Genomic DNA, 6,000 nt, shown 5'->3' with positions numbered 1-6,000 from the left:
ATCTTTGAAATTTGGTTATGGCCATTGGAAAAATTGTGATATGAATTGATTTTATTATGTTGCCGTGTTAATTTCCCGTGTAAATTATTGTATTGTGTGAGTTATTATTTTACGGAGATAAGGTGGAATTTCACCGTTGATATTATGCGGGTATAAGGGTGGCATTTCACTATTGTTGTGTTTGTTGAAATATTGTCTGGGCGGAGCGATAAAGGTGTCTATAGGAGTGATAAAGGTGACAATAGGAGCGATAAGGGTGTCTATTGATATTGTCTGGGCGGAGCGATAAGGGTGGCTATAGGAGCGATAAGGGCGGCAATAGGAGCGATAAGAGTGGCTATTGTCAGGGACGATATGTGATGATGTGGGGTTGTGGTGTTGATAATTTTCATGTGATGTTGTGATTTGTTTGTGTTTATTTTTATATCTTGTGCAATTTGTCGTGTTGTTGGTAAATTGGTAACAATCTAATTTATTTTGAAATTGAGAGCCTGTGGCCATTGCCAGGCGGATTATAAAATAAAATGTGGGCACGAGGTGCCGTGAGTAAATAATGAGGGCACATGAATTGTCCGTACAGTTGTGATATGAAATGTGGGCACGAGGTGCTGTGATGAAATGATAATGATAATTGGCACGTGAATTGTCCGTGCAGTTGTGATATGAAATGAGGGCACGAGGTGCCGGAGAAATATGATGATTTAATTATGGGCACGAGGTACCGTGGAAATATGAAAATGGGCTGAGACCCGTATTTTTATGATTATGAAATGAGGTGTCACATGGTCATTTTTTAATTGAAAGAATTATATTCAAAATAGTTATTTGGAAGAATTTTTATTCAAAATGAATTATATGAAAGAATTGTATTTGAAAGATATTTATTTGAGGAAATTATATTTGAAAAGATTTATTGAAGGAATTATATTTGAAAAATAATTATTTGAGAAAACTACATTTGAAAGAGAGTTAGTTGGAATAATTATATGTGAAGGATATTTATTTGAAAAACTTGAATTAATTGGGCGTACATGTATTTATTAATTGTTGAGCGATATTTATGGTATTCTTGTTGTCTTGCTGCGCATACCACTGGTTGTTTTATCCTGCCCTTATTGCTATCTGTTTCCTAGTATTTTGTATATTATATTACACAGGTTAATAGACTAGTGAGTAACTTGACTGTACCTCGTCTCTACTCCATTGGGGTTTTTCTTGATACTTACTGGGTACCGGCCGTGGTGTACTCATCTTACACTTCTGCATATTTTTGGGCATAGCCAGGTAATGGAGATATCGGACTTAAGTAGAGTTAAAGCGGGTCGTAAGGATTCAAGGTAGAGCTGCTTGGCCGTCGTAGTCCCTTGGAGTCTTTTCATTCCATTGTACTATTAATATTTAATCAAACAGTATTGTATATTCGGTCATCGTGATCACTACATGTATTCAGTAAGAGTTCGTGACTCAGCACTACCAGTCTTGGGAGGTTGTATATTGTAATTATTTCTGCTGTTAGTTTCAAAAAAATAATGGCTTCAAAAGGTAATTAAAATCGGCTTAACTAGTCTTAGAGACTAGGTGCCATCACGACGCATGTGGTGGGATTTTGGGTCGTGACAAAGAACATATCACAGCTCTAGGTTCATAGGTTCTACGAGTCACGAACGAGTCTAGTAGAGTCTTGCGGATCGGTACCGAGATGTCTGTACTTATCTTCGAGAGACTACAGAACTGCTAGGAAATTTTCATTTCTTTCATTCCTGTCGTGCGGAATTTGTTGAATTTGGAATTTGAACCTTTGTATTTCCATTATCTTATAGATGGTGAGGACACATGCTACCAGGTTAGATGAGCAAACATCCGCAAATATTGCTAGGGCTGCAAGAGGCCGGGGCCGAGGTAGAGGTCGAGGAAGGGCACGTGCTGCGACTAGAGCACCTATCAGGACAACAGTTGAGGAGCCACTAGTAGCTCCAGTTGGGGGACAGGTACGGGAATCACCTGTTGTTACCCCCGGACTTTAGGAGACTTTAGCACAGTTTCTGAGTATGTTTGGTACATTAACTCAGGCGAGATTAATCTCTGTTGCACCAAACATTCCGCAGATTGGGGGAGTAGCTCAGACTCCTACCACAACTCTAGAGCAGCAGGTTCACGTTAGTCAGGTTGCGGGTGTAGTACCGATACAACCTGTTATTCTGGTTCGGCTTGAGGTCAGGCCAGAGGCATCAGAAAAGGAACAAAAGAGACTTGAAAGGTTTAAGAAATATGATCCACCTACTTTCAGTGGCACAGCTACAGAGGATGCCCAAGGATTTCTAGAAAATTGTCACCGTATTCTCCACACCATGGGTATTGTGGAAGTGAGCGGAGTTACCTTTACTACATTTCAACTGTCGGGCGCAGCATATCAGTGGTGGAAAATCTATGAAGAAGGTAGACCAGCCGATGCAACACTACTAACTTGGGCTCAATTTTCAGAATTTTTCTTGAAAGAGTTTGTTCCCTAGACTCTCCGAGATGCATGGCGCGCAGAGTTCGAAAGGTTGCGTCATGGCACTATGACAGTGTCAGAATATGCTATTAGGTTCAGTGAGTTAGCTCATCATGCACCTATCTTAGTTTCTACAATCAGAGAACGGGTCCGTAGATTCATTGAGGGGCTCGGTTATGATATTAAAATATGCATGGCTCGAGAATTGCAAACTGATACTCGATTTCAACAAGTAGTGGAGATTACAAGGAAGATTGAGGGTGTTTTAGGCAAGGAAAGGGAGTCTAAGGAGGCCAAAAGGTCTCGAGGATCTGGAGGGTTTAGTGGATTTTATTCTTCAGCTAGAACCCATTATAGTAGATGCTCGAGCAGTCGGTCAGGTCAGTCCGCACCTCAGATTACTCGAAGTGCTCCAGTTTATAGTGCACCACCGACACGAGATTCTTACAGTTGTTATTCCAGTTATCCGGCACAGACTCAGTACGAGCAGTCGTGACCTCAGAGGGGTTGTTATGAGTGTTGTGATACTAGGCATATCATGAGAGATTGTCCCAGACTTGGGAGGGGTGGATTTCATCAGAACACTCCAGCTACAAGCTTTATTCGAGTTGATACTCCACGTGCACAGTCAGCTAGAGGTGGAGGACAGGACGGGTAGTGGGCGCCTAAGAGGTGGAGACCCGACCCATTGATTTAATCACTATGATTTGGCTAAGGCCAATACACCAGATGGTGGCGTTACACAGGTGAATAGACTAGTGAGTGTCTTGACTGTACCTCGTCTTTACTCCATTGAGGTTAGTCTTGATACTTACTAGGTACCGACCGTGGTGTACTCATACTACACTTCTGCACATTTTTGTATAGAGCCAGGTATTGGAGATATCGGACTTAAGTAGAGTTAAAGCGGGTCGTAAGGATTCAAGGTAGAGCTGCTTGGCCGTCGTAGTCCCTTGGAGTCTTTTCATTCCATTGTACTATTAATATTTAATCAAACAGTATTGTATATTCGGTCATCGTGATCACTACATGTATTCAGTAAGAGTTCGTGACTCAGCACTACCAGTCATGGGAGGTTGTATATTGTAATTATTTCTGCTGTTAGTTTCAAAAATATAATGGCTTCAAAAGGTAATTAAAATTGGCTTAACTAGTCTTAGAGACTAGGTGCCATCACGACACCTGTGGTGGGATTTTGGGTCGTGACAAAAACATATCACAGCTCTAGGTTCATAGGTTTTACAAGTCACGAACGAGTCTAGTAGAGTCTTGCAGATCGGTACCGAGACGTCTGTACTTATCTTCGAAAGACTACAGAACTGTTAGGAAATTTCCATTTCTTTCATTCCTGTCGTGCGGAATTTGTTGAATTTGGAATTTGAACCTTTGTATTTCGATTATCTCATAGATGGTGAGGACACGTGCTACCAGGTTAGATGAGCAGACATCCGCACATATTGCGAGGGCTGCAAGAGGCCGGGGCCGAGGTAGAGGTCGAGGAAGGGTACGTGATGTGACTAGAGCACCTATCAGGACAATAGCTGAGGAGCCACTAGTAGCTCCAGTTAGGGGACAAGTACCGGAATCACCTGTTGTTACCCCCGGACTTTAGGAGACTTTAGCACAGTTTCTGAGTATGTTTGGTACATTAACTCAGGTGAGATTGATCTCTGTTGCACCAAACATTTCGCAGATTGGGGGAGTAGCTCAGACTCCTACCATAACTCTAGAGCAGCAGGTTCACGTTAGTCAGGTTCCGGGTGTAGTACCGATACAACCTGTTATTCCAGTTCGTCCTGAGGTCAGGTCAGAGGCATCAGAAAAGGAACAAAAGAGACTTGAAAGGTTTAAGAAATATGATCCACCTACTTTCAGTGCCACAGCTACAGAGGATGCCCAATGATTTCTAGAAAATTGTCACCGTATTCTCCGCACCATGGGTATTGTGGAAGTGAGCGGAGTTACCTTTACTACATTTCAACTGTCGGGCGCAGCATATCAGTGGTGGAAAATCTATGAAGAAGGTAGACCAGCCGATGCAACTCTACCAACTTGGGCTCAATTTTCGGAATTTTTCTTGAAAGAGTTTGTTCCCTAGACTCTCCGAGATGCATGGCGCGCAGAGTTCGAAAGGTTGCGTCAGGGCACTATGACAGTGTCAGAATATGCTATTAGGTTCAGTGAGTTAGCTCATCATGCACCTATCTTAGTTTCTATAATCAGAGAACGGGTCCGTAGATTCATTGAGGGGCTCGGTTATGATATTAAAATATGCATGGCTCGAGAATTGCAAACTGATACTCGATTTCAACAAGTAGTGGAGATTACAAGGAAGATTGAGGGTGTTTTAGGCAAGGAAAGGGAGTCTAAGGAGGCCAAAAGGTCACGAGGATCTGGAGGGTTTAGTGGATTTTATTCTTCAGCTAGAACCCATTATAGTAGATGCTCGAGCAGTCGGTCAGGTCAGTCCGCACCTCAGATTACTCGAAGTGCTCCAGTTTACAGTGCACCACCGACACGAGATTCTTACAGTTGTTATTCCAGTTATCCGGCACAGACTCAGTACGAGCAGTCGCGACCTCAGAGGGGTTGTTATGAGTGTTGTGATACTAGGCATATCATGAGAGATTGTCCCAGACTTGGGAGGGGTGGATTTCATCAGAACACTCCAGCTACAAGCTTTATTCGAGTTGATACTCCACGTGCACAGTCAGCTAGATGTGGAGGACAGACGGGTAGTGGGCGCCTAAGAGGTGGAGACCCGACCCATTGATTTAATCACTATGATTTGGCTAAGGCCAATACACCAGATGGTGGCGTTACAAGTACAATCCTGATTTTTATTATAAAAGGATATTTTCCTTAATTTGATTCGGTTCTGAATATTGAGGTGAGTCCTTCTATTATGCTTTACTTATGGGTGAGATTCATAAATTTGTGACCCACTTATATGTTTATCCCTATTGGGAGATTTGAAGGTGTGAGTCCGTATCTGTTATTTATTTTTTGTACACCATTGAGGGCTATAAGTCCAAAAGTAATTTTTAGTATTCATTATAGTGAGATTAATGTGTTTCGGAATAATTGATTCTAATTTTTATGAATTATACGCCCTACCGGTATGAGGGTTCATTATATGTTGTGAAAATTATTTATGAAATATATTGAAAAGAAGAAAGAAAGGAAATTAAAAATTTCAGTTGGCAGAATGCGTAACATACTTGTGATTCGGAGTTGATGACGACATCCTCGCATTTTTTTACATGATGTGAAATATTTAAACCAGACTACAAGTCACGGTGGAAGTTATGTAAGGACAAGATCCTTGTGGTAAAATATTTATGAGTTTAAAATTTTCCCTTTGTGAAATTTAATTCGTATAATAGTATTAATAGGGAGTCATGCCTGTTAGGCTTGTTTGATAATTCTTGTATATTTTTCTGTTCATATTCAGCCATTTTCGTGCTGTAAACATTGAGTTTTAGCTTATGAGGTGGTGGTTAATA

Source organism: Nicotiana tomentosiformis, chromosome 5 (genome assembly GCF_000390325.3).
Source record: "Nicotiana tomentosiformis chromosome 5, ASM39032v3, whole genome shotgun sequence".
Lineage (NCBI taxonomy): Eukaryota > Viridiplantae > Streptophyta > Magnoliopsida > Solanales > Solanaceae > Nicotiana > Nicotiana tomentosiformis.
The sequence above is the reverse complement of the archived record's forward strand: the minus strand, read 5'-3'. Positions refer to the sequence as shown.